The sequence below is a fragment of the Oryzias latipes genome, chromosome 13, assembly GCF_053564925.1.
Source record: "Oryzias latipes strain Hd-rR chromosome 13, Olatipes_Hd-rR_3.1".
Classification (NCBI taxonomy): Eukaryota; Metazoa; Chordata; class Actinopteri; order Beloniformes; family Adrianichthyidae; genus Oryzias; species Oryzias latipes.
In genome coordinates this window covers 32,980,687-32,999,467 of record NC_136249.1, presented here as the reverse complement: position 1 = coordinate 32,999,467, position 18,781 = coordinate 32,980,687, and the positions used below count along the sequence as shown (strand labels likewise).

The following is an 18,781-nucleotide window of genomic DNA, read 5'->3' as shown; positions in this document are numbered from 1 at the left end:
CAACATACACACAAAAACACAAGATGTCAAGTGGCAATTCTAAAAGTGCAAATGTGATAATAACAGTAGCGAACAATGAGGATGTGCAAAGGTGCAGTTTACACCCAAAGGAGCAACAAAAGGGTGACAGAGCAGGGGGGTATTCCAGGAAGCATGTTTAAACTAGCCTGACTTTAAGCCTGAACTCTGGCTGAAATCCGCCTGAACTTGCTTACTCTGGGTATGTCGGTTCCAAAAGACCGGATATGAGTTGGCGTAATTACGCTCGATTTGGTAACCCTGGGTTAACGCACGGTACATAAAGACATTCTCAATAGATCGCCGATTTCTGGAGTCACCATGGAAACGCGTGGTGAAAAAAAAGAAAGCGCTGTACTTAAGTGAGACGGAGTCTGAGATTTTAATGACGGCGGGAAAAAAAATTACAAGTCCATCAAAAAAGTAACATGGCTGAAAAATAATTTAAATAATTTAGTTAAATTAATTCAAACTCAATAATTGTTTATACAACTCAAATTTACGTATTTATCTAACTAAATGTCACATTACTCCATTAATCTTTTTTCCATCTTAATTACGTATATTTCTTGAACTTTCATATGTCTAAGTTTGAGCCGGCAGATATGCTCATTTTTATAACAATAAAAAGAACGGAAAAAAATGCACGGAGTGCAAAAATTTATTAAAGAATTTTCCGTCACTGTCATAACAGAGAAATGTGGTAGGGGTGCTATATAAACTCATCATCCTCTACTTTACTCTCACTCATGGTGCAGAGACGTAAGCATAGTAGGACAAAATAGCTCGGCAAAACACGGTGAAACACAGTAAAACAGCTATACAACTAAACACATTTTGTAAAAAACCCACACTTAAACCCAGATCCGTCCAGACAGGCAAAGGGAATGGTATCCCAGAATCCCTTGCGGTGCTGATCTAACGGCAGCACCAAAGTTACACCTACTTAATTGAATTAATTTGAACGAAAGGAAAATAATTGTCTGAAAACTACGTGTTGTTTTTAAGGTGACAAAAAAAATGATTTATCTTAACTGAAGCAAATAATTAAGTTAGATCAAAGTAAAAAAGTTTATCTTTCCAACATCCATACGTGGTCTTATCACCCTCTCATGGTGGAAAAAGTATTATCTGAGCTTTTTCATCCACTAAGTCATCTTTAAATGGACACGCCATGCTGCTTCCCCTCTCTGTAAATAAACTAAGCTTCAACTAAACCTGCTCCGGACCAGGTTATGTTCAGAGCATGAGTTGCCATGGTAACTTGACATACCCTGAAACATACCTCCATTTCTGGAACCAAAAGCTGAGGTTATCAACTTCCTTAGCCTCAAACTTATCGTGGGAGCTAGCATAACCTGCTTTCTGGAATACCCCCCTGATGACCTGAAACAAAGCTGAAACCAGACCCTTAAATACACTGAGGATCGTCATCATGAGTCGACACAGCTGTGGATGATTTCTGTGACTGACAGGCAAACCTGAAAACAGAACAAGACCAAAGCTAAAGAAATGTCACCCAAAAATAAAAACACAACCCTCACCACAGGACGTTTTTTGTGTTTTTCTCTTCAAAATAATCTTTTTCTCTTTATTCTGCCTCCAAATGTCACCAATGAATGAATCTTCTCTCAGACCATCGTAGAGCCACCTCAGACGATCCTGCACACACGAACGCATCACATGACAAGTTCTGAGTGAAAAACAGATATTTGGTTCTAAATTGTTATGCTGTTATTTGAAATTATTTGAACTCATGTTTTGTGTCTGCAAGGCGGACATAATTAGTGTGACTCGTCAGGCCTCGATGGAAAAAACAAACAAAGGTTTACGGCTTCTTTGTCTCGTTTTACAGAGACACATCCAAGTGAAGCTGAACGTGTCGCCTTTTCTTGTTTGTGCTTCATGTGATGTTTGTCTACATTTACATTGATATTCAGGAGAAAGAATACTCTGGATTCATTAATATTGAGATTGTGCCAAAAAAAATCAAATTTACATGTTTGTTCTAAACATAATCAGTGTTAAATACAATAAAACAAAATAAATGGTCTGAATAAAACTTTAACCATCAGGAGTTGTCTGAACTAACCAGACAATCTCATTGGCTGTTCACCGTGATGCAGGAATGACACCAACCCCCCCCCATTAGTACCATTTTTATTTCCAATTTAACCTGAAGGGTCAAAGAACAGTTTTCTTAGAAATGTTTGGTGTACACACATACACGCACACACATTTTGCAAGGAAGGTGGGACCTAGGACCATCTGTCCCCTGCCTCTTCCCTGGTGGGGGGTACGGGCCCCTTTGCAACGGCGGCTGTGTCCCCGGGGTGCTGGCCTCCTGGGCCCGGCGGTGCTCTCTCCGCGCGGTGGGGGGGTTCACATTACATCTGAGCCGGGGGTGTTCGTGTCCCTGGGGGGTGGGTTCTGGTCCTTGCTCCTGAGTGCTGGGCCCCGCCAAATTTCCAACTGTGGCCGAGCCTGGTCGGGCCATATTTACAACACCCCTTGTGGGCCCTCTTTTTTCCCCGGGGTTCCCCCCTTCTGGGCGGGGGCGGCGGGCCCCTGCCTCGCTCCTCCCTGGACCAACCGTGGGCCGGGCGGATGGCTGCCTGGAGTGCGGAGTGGGTCTCCCTTGGGGGGTCCTGGCTCGTACCTGGGGTTGGGGCGGGGGGATGCCCGGAACTCCTGGGTGGTGGTGGGGTGCTCGTCTGGGGCTGTGGGCGTCCTTCTCCGGTGGGGCCCTGCGTTGGGTTCTCCCGGCGCGGCGGGGGGGCTGCTCTCCTGGTTGGGCTGGGGCGGCCCCCTCTTTCCCTCCGTGCCTCCCTGCTCTCTGGCTCTGGGGGCCTTGCGGCGGCCCTGCTGGCCCTGGCCTGGGTGGCGGGCTTGGTCGCCCGGGCGGCGGTTGTTCCCTGCCGGTTCCTGTGTGGCGTTGGGGGGATTCCGGCTGCCGCTGCTGGTGCGGTGGGGGTCTTGGGGTGGGGATGGCTGGGCACTCTCCCTCCTTCTTTTCACGTTCCACCATCCATTTTAGAAGAACATAAACACTCACCTGAGCACAGGTGTTAGCTCAACAGACTGAATGACTGAAATATTTCACACTAGTTGGTTTTAAGGCATAAGTATGCGTGTGAACACTATCTGTTTTGTGTACATGTCGACAGGTGGACATTTTTGCAACTAACAGGTGTGTTTATAACTTTTGAGTGTGTGTGTGGACAGGCTCCGCCCTTTTTTTGTTTTGTTTTTTTTTTTCATTTGAACCTTACCATAATGATTAACAACCAGTAAACTTGCTGCTTTATGCTGCTTCATGGTCTTATCCCCCTTCCCCTCCTATTATCACCCCCTACCCCCCCTCTCTCTAACGTCCCTCTCTCTTCTTCCCCTCTTTCCTTTTCCGTCCGGTCCAACACCAAAGATTTTCAGACATGTTTGAAATTAATAAAGTTTGGCCTCAATTACAAAAGGGGTTTATTCAGACATACCTTTGGTTTGTCTGAAGATTAATAACCCCTCTTGTTAAAGTAAAATATGTCCAACCCAAGAGGCCCTCAGCTCTCATCTGTCTGCCTAGCTGTTGGACAGGACAAGTTAAAAAAAAAGAAAAAAAAAAAAAAAGAAATGTTTGGTGTAAAAAAACAAAAGCAAAAAACAAGAGTTATGAAACACAGTTGTCAAATAATTCCTCGGAGCTTCACCTGTTTTTTTTAGACATATTTCACGTTGGCTGTGTCCAAATTCGGAGGCGGCGTTCTTCCTGGGCTGCATTTAAAGGCTGCTTACGTCACAGCGCCGCCACAAATGCCGTCCAAATTCAACGACTCCCTCAAACGCGGCCAACAAATTCTTCTGTTTCCCGCTTTCAGGGATTGGTCTGGTGTATTCTTCTATGCTGTCCATATCCCAAGATGCACTGCGGCTGAACCTGGCGATTTTCTGACAACAATGGCGGACTGTGAAGCGGGACCGGGAGTTGGAGATACTTACACCTCCAAGTTCAAAAGTTGGATCAATTAAGCCAGGAAAACTTTGAGCTCCATGCCCGGTTCACGACTCTTCTCTGTTCGGGACTCCCGGTTGCTAGGCGACAGGACATCCGCCGATGTAACGGCTGGAATTATCCAAAGGCCAGACTCGTCCAAATTCACAGCCGTCTACATCCGGCCTCCCTGCTCGACGACGGACCCGGCCAATGACGCCTGGGAAGGCGGCGGCCTTTGAAGGACGCAGCCCTGGAATTTTGACACACGCAAATGTTGGACTTTGTCTTTTTTGGATGTTTATACATTTTTATTTTGTCTCCACATGTTTGATTTTTGTTGGAAAATTTTTCTCAACTTTTGTGGGGGGAAAAACAAAAGACAACATCTTTTATTTGGAATAGAGTTTCAAGTTTGTGTGATAGAATCCAAAATATATATCTGTACAAAAAGAAGCTGGGGTTGAACTAATTGCCAAAAAAACAAACATCATTAAAACAAATTGTAAAGTAGAAAGTCTGAAAGTTCATGTATGTTTCTGTTTGCTGTTGAAAATCTTCTGCTGCAGTTTTTAAATATACTCCCATCAGCTTCATCAACAGAGAAAACTCTCTGAGGACTCCGGTTCATTAAAACCTATAAAGTAAACAAGCAAAGACACCTGGAGTCAAACGGGTTCAGAAAAGTTCTGTTAACCAAACAAGGGTTTGGATGGTAATCCTCAGATCAGGCCAACGCCCACAGAGCCTGACCAGCCATCCTGACTCATGCGCTGCGTTCTGCTGGGCGCCATCCGTCATTCCCCATTGATCCTTTCTCTATCCTTTTGTGTGTTCTCGCTCTGCACAGCCTCCAGGATGTTCAGGTAACCAGTCACCTGCGCAGTTAACGGATGTGGAGGAGGAAGCGGAACGGCTGCTATAAACCAGTTGCCACCCAGTTGAGCAGCCAACAGTCTGGCAGGCAGACAAGCGGCTCAGGTAACCGACTGGATAAAAGGTGCTGGCGGTGTCGGCTCCTTTCCTCTTAACCCTTAAAGCGCTGATAATATTATCTACAGATGAAATCCACTGGAAACTAAGTCTCAGACCACAATCATTTCAAGGATTTAAGTAGCATCTACTGTGTTTGTTTTTACCAACATGCAACAGCAAAACCTTCCTTTAGCTTGTTCTCTCTGCAGTGGCTCCCTGTCAGCTTCAGGATTGATTTTCAGATTCTTTTAGTAGTTTACAAGAGTGTTTATGGTCTTGGTCCTTCTTTTATATCACATTCAGGCCTTAGATCCTCAGGCGCGGGCCTGCTGAAGGTCCTTAGGGTCAGAACAAGAAACCCCTGTGGGCCTCGTCTGCGGAACGGCCTGCCTGAGGATGTGAGGGCCTCATCCACTGTTGAAATTAAAGATGCATCTATTTAATTCAGTTTTTAATTAGATCTCCTATGGGGGATTTACTGTCATATTTTATGATATTTTAGTACATATTTATTTGTTTAATATGTATTTTTTTTCAAGTTGTCTTAAAATCTTAACTTATTCTTATTTATACTTCAGGTTTTTTAGACCTCTTATGCATGAACTTATCTTAATTGTTTATATTTCACCTGTTTTTTACATTTGAACTTTTCTATGTATCACTTTTACATTTCAGACGGTTTACAAGTGTCTTCCCACCCTCGGCAGGGGTGTTTGAGTCTATGCTGACACCCAGACCAACAGGAGGACAGGGCAGCCGGCGCCTTCTGGGTTCTCATTTCTTAACGTTTTTTTTTTTTTTGTCATTTCTCTTTTACTTGTGCTTGTTTTTGTGTATGATACTCTGAGGGGCTTATTTAATTATTTTTTGCATTGGTGTTTTTACATTCTTGTATGTTTTTATGTACAGCACCTTGAGCTGTTTTCTTCACATGAAAGGTGCTTTAGAAATAAATTCATTTGAAGTTGAATTTGAATTTGTTAACCAGTAGGTGTCTGTGTTCAAGAGTTGCATCCTTTCAAAGTTAACGTTTTCAAGCAAAACCAAAGACGAATAGAAAGTTTCAGTGATGATGTTGATAAGTTCTTCTACAGATGTTTCTGTTCATTCCTTTTGCAGTTTTTTGGATTGTATTTCTAGAAATGTAAAAAAATAACGAAAATCGCAAAATCCTAATTATGTGAATAAACACAAACAACAACCAAACAAACTGAGACCACCTCCAAAGACGGGTCTGAGAGCGGTTCCTGGTTCCGGACCAGGGTCCACTTGGGTGTGTTCAGACTGAAAACTTCTTCTGAGATCATCGGGGGACACGAACTCTGGTTCCTTTTAACCAGACCAAACGTGTCCCGTCTGAAGACAACCAGGAATTGCAGGCCTGAAGACTGCCGGCTGTGATGACTCTCATAAACGTATTCCGGACAAAACGGTTGGTTTACTGACACACCGAAAAGCAAGTAAAAAAACTTTAAATTGCTCAACAACCTTCCCTAGAAATCTGAGGCCCAGCGGTCAACAGGAGTCCAGACTTTGGACTTTATGTGGCCGGGAAACTTTGTCGTCATTCTGATGGCCGCCATGAAGAGTTTTAAAGTAAAAAAATGTCTGAAAGCGAAGAATTAGGATCAAATCAGGGACAAGGTGGTGGGTATTTACCATCAGTTCAGTTGATATGCCGCCTCAAACCTGTCTTAATCCAGCATTTCCTCTTAATCTAACACTGGTTTTTAATCTGATTGAGATGATAACTATGCATCTGGATTTACAGCATGACAAATGATGACTAACAGAACTGGACAGTTTGTTTTGGTTCCCCAGTTGGACCTGATGGTTTACGGTAAGACATGGGTGACCATGGTCGTAGGTTGGTGTGGGAGGGCTGATGGGGGCAAAAGAACAGGCTGTTCATCCACAGCAGAGGGCTGATAAAGGAGTCCAGGCATTGACCTGGGAGCTACAGGGGGCGGCTGGACTCTTAAAATGACAGAAATTCAGCTCGTTTAGAGTTTACTAATATTAAGATCCTTTCTGTTCATGTATATTAAGATTGAAAAGGTCCATGGAAATGAAAAAATGATAAATGTTTTGTTTTTTTTGGGTTGAAGCCTTTTATTTTATCACAGCATGTCATTAGAAGAAAACGTCTAAAAAATATTTCACTTAGGTTGTGTCCAAATTCTTTCACTGCACAGTGCGTAACGTCACGCGTTCTTCATTTTGTAGAGCTGTCCGAATCTACAAATCCGAAAGTCGAGTGCCCTACAAATTTCCCAGAAGTCTCTGCGAAAAACCCAGTGTGCATCAATTTTCACTAGATTGGACAAACATAGACCACAATGCATTGCATTTGAATGTTTTTGTGGAAAAATGTATTTTGATGTTTTTATTTCACGTGTTCATCAGAACACAGTGGATTCATAAATACTCTTAGCAAAATGTTCGTATTTGCTAGGTTTTACTTCCTGGAATTGGTGATGTAACATTTACCTTTGAAAGAAAAAAAGTAGTGAGCATGGTGTCCCAATTGATTCTAAAATCCAGGGCACTAGACAGTCCTGGACTACGTGGTTTTTTTAGTAATAAGGGAGAAGGGAGGGAATGTGGACACAGCCTTAGGGTGTACTCAGGCTGAAAAAGTCCTTTGGTCCGAACCGAGTCCGTTTCATTTGGTCCGGATTGAGTCCTGGACCTTTGCGCTTGGTGTGTATTCAGACGGCTGTCAAGCGCAGATTTCCATTTTAGAAACAAAAGCTTGTAAACAAAACCATGTGACTAAAGATCTCTTCAGTCATTGGCCAGGAATCACGAGGGTGGGGCAAAACAACGAAAGAAGGAAATCAAGGAAGTCCTCCTGCGATTTGCAACCTTTGGCAGGATAGTTCAAACTTTAGATTCAAACTTTAGATTTCGTCGATCAACGTAAAGGTCAGGTACAACACTTTTTGCTTTGGTACGGTGGAGTCGTGCTGCAGGACGGTTACTCTGGAGGCGACGCCTAAGAAGTTACGCTGATAATTCAATTCAATTCAATTTTATTTGTATAGCCCAAAATCACAACAACAGTCGTCTCAATGGGCTTCGAAGTAAAACATGAAATCAAAAGGATCACGAATACAAAGAGTTCAATAGAAAAATACTAAAATGAACTAACAAACTGACTAAGCTATACTGGCATCCCTGCCCTTAGACCCCCCTTCGCAGTAAGGAAAAACTCCCAAAAAAACCGGATTCCGGAAAAAACGAAGAAACCTCAGGGGTGCCCACATGAAGGAGGGATCCTCCCCCAGGACGGACAGGCGATTTACCAGGTAAATCGCCTGATAAATGTTTGTGACATACAGATTGCTGAGAAAACAGTGGATCACGTTAAAAGTTGTTTTAATAAGCCTGCATTCATCTGACCACTTTTCATTGAGTTGGTGTCTCAGCGTCACGGTTGCTTCCTTCCTTTGCTGTTTACAACCATAATGCCTGGCTGCGGTGGCCATTTTGATCCAGGTGTTCCGCTCCGAGCATGGACCTATTCAGACTGAGGAAAGTCAGAGTGAACTGGAGTTCGGTTCTATGGGAAACGAACCGAGACCACCTCGAAAGATTGACTAAATTAAATTGCCAAAAAAGTGTGGGTGGATCAGGGCGCAGGCCATCAGAAATAAATGAACATAACATCGCTGTGAAGTACGCCATTACATGCAGAATGGCCAATCAAACTTCCTCTGATGCATCTGATGTTCCCACTAAACTCCGCTCCACTAGCAGACTTTTTCTTCCAACAAAAAAAAGGGTTCAGCGTAAAGCCAGGCTCACTGAGTTCAAGCGGCCACTTCCAAAGAGAAGTCTACATAAACACGCGTAAATGTGAGTTTCGGCTTCCACGTTGAAAACTCTGCAGTTCACGTACAGCAACGCTGTTTTTAAATCGTTTTCTTTTTCTTTTTTTTACATTGAACACACATTGCCAGTAAAACCAGGTCCCAACTTTGACCAGATTTGGTCGTGATGAATGGATTTAGTTGATCTGGAGAACCAAGACACGGCAACGAGCCTGACAACGTCTGCGTTTAAATAAAGATGCACCGAGCCAACTCTCCTGACGTGATGCTATTTCCAAGAACGCTGAACCGAACCGTTTCTGTCTCCTGCCCAAACAGCCAGATTTCAACTGCTTCTTCGAGATTTAAAGCCTCTTCCAACATGTGCTAGTAAACAGTAGAAAATAAGGAAAAAGTAGAAGAAGAAGAAGCCCCTCCCTGCTTGTCCAGTGTGAACATGGGTAAGTCACTCAAAAAGTACCTAAAACAGAGCGCACAAGTAGAACGTGTCTGTTGTTGGCTCTGCGGCGCCGTTGACATGAAAACTACAAATACAACAAGCTGTTGAAGGAAAAATGACAGAGGATTCATGTTCTGACAGATTTATCTAAATTTAATTCAGAATAACTGTCTGATTCACTTGAAAACCTGCTTTTCATAAAATGTCCATGCGCTTGAGTAAATGCATGTTACCATGTTTTATTCTGATTTTATCTTATATCTAAGACTTTATGTCTCCTGCTGGGCTTTTTGCTTTGTAACCCTTGTTCTATCCTAGCCACTTTAACATTGGGAGTTGGGTCATCTAGACCCACTGGACAGTGCGCTGCATGGATTACATGAAATCTTTCCACCTTTATCCACCTTCGTCATGGTAGGGAGAACACGTCAGTGTAAGGGTGGGGTCATAGGATAGCACAAGGGTTGTTAAGCGTGGAAGGTGGCAGACCCCTGACGAACGGCTGCACAGAAACATGCAGAGACAATCAGAACAACCAGCTTCCTTCACTCTGCTTATCGTGAATCATTCATCAAACCGCTCGCTGAGTTTTCCATTTAGAGCTTTCAAAATGTTTACTTTATTAATAAACGCAGATGAATCTTACAATCCTACAATGTTTTACCAACATATTTAAAACAGTTATTAAGGTTCTTTAAAGGCTTTTAGAGGTGATCTAAAAATGTTGCTGCTTTTCCTTCATCGTCACGTGATTATATTTAGTGCAGATGAAGCAGAAAAAGCTGTTTCAGCTTTATCACTGAAGGGAATTTGGAAAGTATTGAACAGTGTCACTAGAAAACACAAAGAGAAAACAAATCTAGACTTTATGGTTAGTAAAAATGAGATGTACACTAATATTAACGATGTGACTATGGAGTTTATTTAAAATTTTGTAAAAGTGGGTCAAAGTCAGCTGAAGAAAAAAACTGTACCAATAAATCAGAAAAGGAAACTACTGAACACCACTATTTGAAACCTGTGGAAGCAAAAGAAATTCTAAAAATGCTCAAAGAATTCCAAAAACAAAACATCCACAGACTGTAACAGAATTAATATGAATGTGGTAAAAAGGTCATTGATTCCATTGTTAACCTGCATTTGTAATTTATCATTTTAAACAGGAACATTTCCACAAAAAACTAGCTAAAGTAATTCCATGACACAAATCAGGGGACAAACATCAACTAACAAATTACAGAGCAGTGTCTTTACTCTGCCAATTCTCAAGAATACTTGAAAAAGTATTCCTCACAAGTCTGGAAAATTCTGTTGAGAAACATAAACTAATATCCAACGATTAATATGGTTTCAGAAAAACTAGATCAACATCCACGGCGATTATGTAATCAACTGAAGAAATTATAAGTAGTACATATAACACAAAGTTCATAGTAGGAGTCATTGATCTGAAAAAGGCTTTTGACACTGTTGATCAGAACATTCCATGGAGTGATTGTGGACGACAAAATAAACAGGAAGCTACAAAGGAAGCAAGTCAGAGCTAAACTGGCTAAAAGGATAGCAGTGTTGGGAAAAACGCGCCATACACTCACAAAGCATGTCTACTAATACATCCATCGATAATAAAACCATATTTACAATACAGTGCAGAAGTTGGCGTAGATTCACCGTGTTTGTACATCTTACAAAAACAGCTATTTAAATAGTTCATGGTGTAGATTATGGGACACAAACTAGTGAAACTTAAAACAGCACTCATCATGTACAAAACCAGAAATAACTTACTTCCAATAAACTTACAACAAATGTTCAAGGACAGAGACGGGTTGAGTTAAGAAATCAGCTGAACTTCAAAAAGCAGAATATTCACATGATGAATAAGGGTTTAAAACTTTTACATGTGTTAAAATAAACATACAACATGTCACTGATGGAACTTTACATGGCTAGAAAAGAACAATTAAGCAAATGTCGCTTTTGCAAAGGTGCTAAACAGAAGGTAATGCAAAGAAATAACTGTGAATGCAAATATTCACAATAAACGGTGGGAACATACGCGATTTTTTCTTCTACCCATTCCTTTTCAAGAACACTGTCTTGTTTTTTTATCTGCTTTAAACTCTCCTGTTTATTTTCATTTTGTATTAGAAATTAAATGTAAAAATAACAAATAACTGAGACGCTGCTTTTTCCAGAAAACTCCACCTAAAAGTTTTTCATTTTTCATTCACATTTTCATTCTCCTTTCCTTGGGATGAAACATTTTTGGAAGAAAACAGGACAATTTGACTCATTTTTATATCAAGAAATTGAAAAATGATCACAGGATTAGCAAGGAGGACTTCATATGTTTGTGCCTCTCTCACTATTCTTGGAACAAGCGTCCTCTCAGTCTGGATGTGGCCTTGGTTCTGAAATGACCCCTGTGGTTGTTGTCAAGTTGTGTTTTGCTGGGGTCAGATGGAGCAGGTAACTGATTACCCCGTCCGGTCGAACCAGGTCTCAGTGTGGGAAGAGGAGGGGGGTGGAGCCCTGGGAGGGGTCTCTTTAGACCCTCGTTAGTCGGACTCTTAAAGGCCCAAAACTTCACGCCCCGACGGTGAATGCAGAGGATTTCATCTGCATTGTTTCGCTCCGCTAAGACCGAGGAAAAACAGAGTCGGAGGCTGGAGGTTTGACCGGCGAGGGTTTCGGGTGACAGGCGGCGAGTGAAGGTTGTTGTTTGACATCATCCAGGGGAAACTCGCCATTCGAGAAGTGACCACGCTCTGAGCGCACAAACGTCAATCATTAACCAGACATATGTAATAATATCAGCTTCACAAACTAATCTCTTGATGCTTTGACTGCCTGAATAAATTCCTGATGTTAATCTTACCCCCCCCACCACCCCCACTACCACTCCACTACAGAATGAGGAAGTGAAGCTCTAAGGTACTGAGGTTAAAGGTGACTTTAGTTGTCAAGGCAACCTGTTTGGGGTCGGTATCGGGGTCTTATCTAAACGCGTCTGCCTGACAGAGATCGATGTGAATCAACCTCACATTCCAGCCGGCTCTTCAGGATCAATTGAGAACATCGGCCGCCACCTGAGCGCTCAAACGCCGTCTGACTGTAGGATTCGGGCGCCGTTGCTGCTGCGTCACTAGTTTCAGACTTAAAACAGCAACAAACAAATCCTGCAACTTCAAATGTTTTGCAGAGAACATCAATATTTTTGATAAAAACGGCTGCTCTCAGTTCCTCTTTCACATCAATTTTAGTCCACATTATTTCCACTAGAGGACCCAATGACTGTCTGACCAGGGATTTGAACCACTGACCAACTCACTGGTCAACGAACCGCCCGCCACTGTAGATGTATATACTATAACAGGTAAGTTGGCCTTGTAAATGAAAAAGAATGATTCAAAATAAGTGTTCCTCGCATTAAATTCACAATCAAGGCTACTGGAAAGAGGGATCCGGATCAACCAACGTTTTATTTTTTTAACAGTTTTATTAAAAAACAAAAACATTGTCAAAGAAAAATAAACAAGAAAAACATTTGATTCAAACAAAAACTTTAAAAATATGTGCTCAAATTATTGGACACATTTTTTTTCTTTTACGGCACAATCGAGTTTGGGGGAAAAAGGATTTGCAGAGGAAACCATAAGATTTAGGAACTTGTTCTATTTTGAGCAATTCTAGAAAAATGCATTTTTCTATTTTAACAGTGTTTTGTGTTTATAACTACCTTGCAGTCCATGTTTAAGTGCAGTTATATAATAATTAAACTTACTTTTATGTAATTATTACAAACACAAACCTCATCTGAAGCTAAAACAGCAGGAATCACTCACAATGGAAACATCAAACAACTTTAGAAAACCTGCTCTTTAAAGAATAAACGTATATGTGTGAATACAGCTGAAGAAGACAACCTTTAGTTTATCATCGCAACTGAACTGACGGAAAAGAACATCTTTTACAGATAAAACAAATGTGAAAATCAAAGTTTTATTGTGTTTTTCCTGAATGTTTTAGCGTTTCTCGGTTCGTATTCATCCGGCCACAGGAAGTGACGCAGCCCTGCTGGCTGTGGTCGGTACGAAGATCGTCAGTCCATCTATTAGCTGAAATGGAATCAGTCTGCTACAAAAATATTGGTATCAGATGAAAAGTATTGAATGAAGAGAGAAAGGTAAACGCAGTCAATTAGAGATAATCTAACTTGTTTTTCAAATTAAAAGCCTCTGTTCAATTTTTTCAGGATTCTTGGATGGTTTTGGTTTATTTATCTTAAAAAAAACTACAAAACCATTTTGTTTTTGCTACATAAAACATCTGGTTTTCTCTAGTTTTACACATCCCTGTTGATGGATTTCTCTTTTTGTTCCAATTAGCTGTTCTACTTTCTTTATACCACGGTCCGGGTGAACACTCGATTCTGATTGGCTGTTGTTAAAAAGTGATTTACCACAGGATAACCGCACAGTGAAAAAAGAAGTTCCGGTCACCTATCTTAAATGTTTTGTATCACTTTGCCGGCTCCTTTAAAACAACCTTTTGCTTCATCATTTGGACAAAAACAAGCGGTAAGAGGTGAACTTTCTCTCTGAACTGATGCTTTATTCAACCCATCGGAAAGATCAGCATATATATATATATCGCTTTATATCGCCGAGTCTTGACTGCAACGGTGGTGCGGCGCGATGTGGACTATTTGTTACGTGACACGCCGCACCACGTAACAAATAGTCTGCTTTTTGAGAGAAAAGCGATCCAAATTAGAAAAAAACAAGAATTAAGGACTAAAAACTGGTTACTATTTATTTCTTTTGTAAGTGACCATGGTATAAGCGGGTTAATGACCTTCGAAGTGTGCATTGTCACTTTTTAACGAACTTCGCGGAAGCAAGTGCGTTAAACTCCGCTTCGGGTCGCACGGTTCAGGCTTCCAAGGCGTGCGTTAAAAAGTGATGATGCACACTTCGTCGGCCATTAACCCTTACATTACTCACACCTGGTTTGTGTTGATGTTTTTCTGGGACCAAGGTTATCTGCTTCTCTACCAGCTCCTTGCGCTGATTTGCCTTACAGCTCCTGTCTCTACACAATCATCCATTCGTTTTCCAAACCTGTTCAATCCCTTTCGGGGTCACAGGGTTGCTGGAGCCTGTTCCAACTACTGTGGGGCAAAGGCGGGGTTACCCCCTGGACCGTTCGCCAGTCTGGTGCAGGGCCACAAAATCACATGTGCATCTGGGGACAACTTAGAATCATCAGTGAACCTATGAAGGTAGTTTGTGAACTGTGGGAGGAAACCATGGATGCACAAGAGGAACACGCAGACTTCACAGAAAAAGAACCCAGCTGGGATTTGAACCAGGGCCTTCTGGAGTGCTGACCACTACAACACCATACTTTGAAATATTTGACATTTTATGTTTCCATCGAAACTTGTTTTAATTATCGTTGTGATTATTAATAGTTTCATGAACACAACATTTTAAAAAGGTGGGCAAAAGACTTTTGAAGGGTATTATTGCAATGCTTAAAGAAGCTTGTATTGGTGATTTCTTCATCTTTGTCAATAATCCCACTACCATTGACTCAAAAGTTGTGTGGAGTAAATAAATCGTTTTGATTTCATATAATAGTAAAAAGTTGTTTTTGCACAATTTTGTTTTTCCCCCCGTCCTTTTAAAACATAATTGATGGACATTTGTTAATCATTTCTTTCCTTTTCTCCTTTTGTTCTGTTCCTTTTTACAAGAACTGAATGGAAAAATCTGCTTGTCAAAATATTCCCAATATATTAAAGTGCAGACAATAAAGCCACAGTCTGTCTTTTCACTGCCAGCCTGCCCTACTAAAACTCAGCCTCCCTTATCAGCGCGCCAACCCCCACCCACTCCACCTGTAGCGCCAGGCCACATCGCCACTGTTACTCATTAACCAGGACTTCCTTTTATCCAAGCCAGACAGCCCTGAGGTCACTGCCCGGCCCACAGCACTTAGTTACAGGTGCTGCTCAGCCACCGGGCTCCTGATCCTGTTAAAAGAAGATTCAAGTCAACTACAAAAAGACTATTTGTCTAGTAACTAGACGAAAAACTAGTAGGCTTAGCCTGTGCAGTTTTATCCGTTAGTATTTGGGGTTAACATAATTCTGTGAAGGCAGGAACAAACTCCAGGTGGCAGCGCAATCTTTGTAGCTGAAGCTGTTGTAGCTTTCTAGGGTAGCAATTCTCCTGTGTTGCATGAATCCCCGAAGCTACGTTCACACCGCCCTCGGAAACGTGCGTACAAGTTGCTAGTTCCTTGGAAAAACCAAAATAAACATGCGTTAATGCATGTTTTAGGCCTCCAAGTTAAGAACTCCTGGATTTACACGTAGGTACACATGTTTTTACGAGTCTACGTACAAAACTACGGGTGTAACGATTCGTTTTAACAAGGATTCGATTCAAATCACAATTAGCAGTTGCTGATAAATTCATAGTTGATGTTGGTTCATTTTGAACGATGCGATTCACGGACACAAAATTGATCCAGGAGATCTTTAGCCTAAGAATTCAACTGTTGTGACTCATATGTCATTTTTACTTTGTCTCATTCTATATGAAATTGTCCATAATTGATTTGAATCTATTTATTTCATTTTGAAATGACATTTTAATGGTTTTGCTCGATTTGATCAGATTCTGCTTCTGATCGACCTGGGTGGATCGAAGAAATAGAAATCGATTAGCGGATTAATCATTACACCTCCATACCAAACGAATGGCCATGGAACACACACTGGCAGTAAAACCAGGTCAGACTTTGACCCATAAGTGACTTGGATTTGGTTTCTCTGGTCAACCCAGACATTGCAGCAAGCTTGACAGTGTCTGTTTTTTAAATAAAGATAAACCAAGACCAGTCTGCTGACATGATGCTAATCAATGTCCGTCATCGCAAAGACGCTAGCAATGTATCGAACCATTTCCGCACCGTATCAAAGTGGCAAGGTTTGCACCGCTTTGACATTTTGCACCAAGCCTGTAGCCTCTTCCAACTGTAGGCGGCCAACATGTTCCAGTAAAGAGTAGAGAAAGAAGAAGAAGCCCCTCCCTGCATGTTCAGTGTAAACACCACAGGCTAAACATGCCAATGGCAGGTCTGTACGTAGCTTGATAGTCTTTAGCTGTGCAGTGATGTGCACCAGGCTTTGAAGACCACTGTGGAGGAAGACCACCTACCCTTCAGATAGAGACTACAGTTGTTTGATCTGGAGTAAGTGCTTGACCCAACTCGGTAGCCTTTAAGGGTAGACTAGACCCCTTACATCTTCGTTTCACTATGCTGCAACCAACGATGTACAAAAAGGCAAGTTTGTTTAAATCTTAAAGGGGAGCAACAGCAGTTCACCAGACAAGTCTCATTTCTGCCAAAACACTAAAGAAAACAGGTTGGGCTGACCAATCATTAATGCAGCAGGTATGCCCCATGTTGTTATCAGCTGCTGCAGAGCCAAGCCCCAACCTGAAAAAAAAAGGCTTATCAGTCGAGGTCGGCTCAGCTTCAGGGACCTGAGATCAAACCGGAGAAGCTCTGACACCGATCTGATCCGCTGCAACTATTTTTTTTAATTAAGTCAAGACCTGTGAGCAGGTAACATCTCAGTTCTGAGTCGGACCAGATCAGAACCACCTGACCCATTTAAACCAAAACCTTTAAACGACAGTCTCCACTAAAAACCTTATTAACAGCTAATCTGTCAGACGTTATAATCAGAGTGAAGCACTTTAGTTCATCTTTTACTCCAGAAGGAAAACGTTGTTTTTCTTCATCCAACTAATATTTGTTTGTTTGGAGTTTCTATTGAGGCTGAACTTTAATATTATGGAGATCAGGAACCCATTAGAACAGAGTTCTCCCATCAGGAACAAGCTTTTCTGTTTACTTCCTGTTAACAAACAGCTGACAGGAATAGTTCTGCTGACACACGACCCGCTTTTCTTGTTTTGCTTTAGAAACCAAAAGTTGGAACTTTCATTTTGATCAAAAAAATATATATTTAAAAAGATATTCAATCATTTAAAGATTTCTAAACTCATTTAAACTTTATTTGTAACTGATAAGAGACTAAACGTGTAAGTTTATTCTCTTATTGACCTAACTTCTCATTTTGGTTCTGATCCAAAAACACAAAAACTTTTCAAACTTATGAATGAATGACTGAGCTGAACAGAGTTTGAGTCGGTCTTTCCGAGAACTAAAAGGATCATTTGAAGGTTTTAAATATAAAGAAACAAAATCCAGCCTTTAAAATATAAAACAACCAAAATGAAGGAAAAACACCAACTATACGGTTTAAATATGCTTGGAAGATTAAAAAAATATATATCAAAGGTTTGATTTATTCAAATAAAAACTCCAGTATGAAACATTTTGACTTAACTTGAGTAAAATCCCAAACATCTGAATTGTTCGCTGACTTTTTTAACAGATAAAAACATGTCAGACGTAGAAAAGTACCAAAAAATGTTCCCGTAATGAAGCCAAAGTTGATTATTTCTCCTGAGTTTAAGTGAATATTTAACGTTTTAATAACCAAAACCGAACACAAACAGAGCAAAAGCTAGCGGACAAAACCAAAACATTTTTCCTAAAAAAAAAAATAATAATAATAAAATTGAGGAAAACTCACGTTGATAGTTCAAATCCACCTGAATCTGCGTCTTAAAGCATTTTATGTCGCGGGTTCGATGTTTGTTTTTGAGGAGAAAATCAGCTAGAAGCGCTCATTGTTTTGTTTCTGTCTTTTAGCTTCACAGCAAACTCAGAGAGGGAGTCACGTGATCCAAGCCCGGCAGCCAATGGGAGGAGAGCTTTTGTGGTGACGTAGAGAACTTGCAAAACTACAGGCTCTTCTCTCCCCCACTAGAGGCCGCTGTACGCACACATGAACACATGCAGACGCATCAACAAACGGCTGCAAAAGATGACGCAATCCTCCAACACATTTTATTTAAAAACCAAAGTGTGATAACCAAGGATTGAGAAAATTAATAAATACATAAAAACAAATGTATACAGCCAAAGTACAGAAGCATCACAAATAAACTAACAATGATATCGTTTTTTTAAGTTCCCTTTCAAGTATAATTTATTTGATAACTTGACAACATTGTATTTATTACTGCAAAAAGTGCTTAAATTAGGTTTGACCATTTTCTTTTATAAATATAAAATACAATTGTAATATGAAAATAAAGTTCTGCTCCATGTTTTGTCTTTTAATGGAAGGTTAAAAGTTTTTTTTTTTCCAGTTTTACAACAAATGTGATTTCCAGTGTCAGTCTGAAATGTATTTGTGTATACAATTCACAAACAAACGGCAAATTATTTATTCTTGTGATCCACAAAATGTACACAACTGCGCCAAAAATCATTTAACAGGATGCAGTAGAATGTAAATAACACTTCTTTTATCTTGTTGGGTTGATCCAATCCTTTTTTTCCTGAAAAGAACAGAACAAATCCAGAACC

The 18,781-nt window shown here is 40.9% G+C and overlaps 1 long non-coding RNA gene across 1 annotated transcript; it reads right to left on the bottom strand.

The window, feature by feature from the left end:
* Positions 1-1,477: 1,477 nt before the first annotated feature.
* LOC111948441 (uncharacterized) lies at positions 1,478-18,064 on the bottom strand. The gene is made up of 2 exons (XR_002874453.2): positions 17,940-18,064; positions 1,478-1,680 (listed from the first exon to the last, which is right to left on the bottom strand). It is a non-coding gene; the product is annotated as an uncharacterized LOC111948441 (long non-coding RNA).
* Between the last annotated feature and the right edge of the window lie 717 nt (positions 18,065-18,781).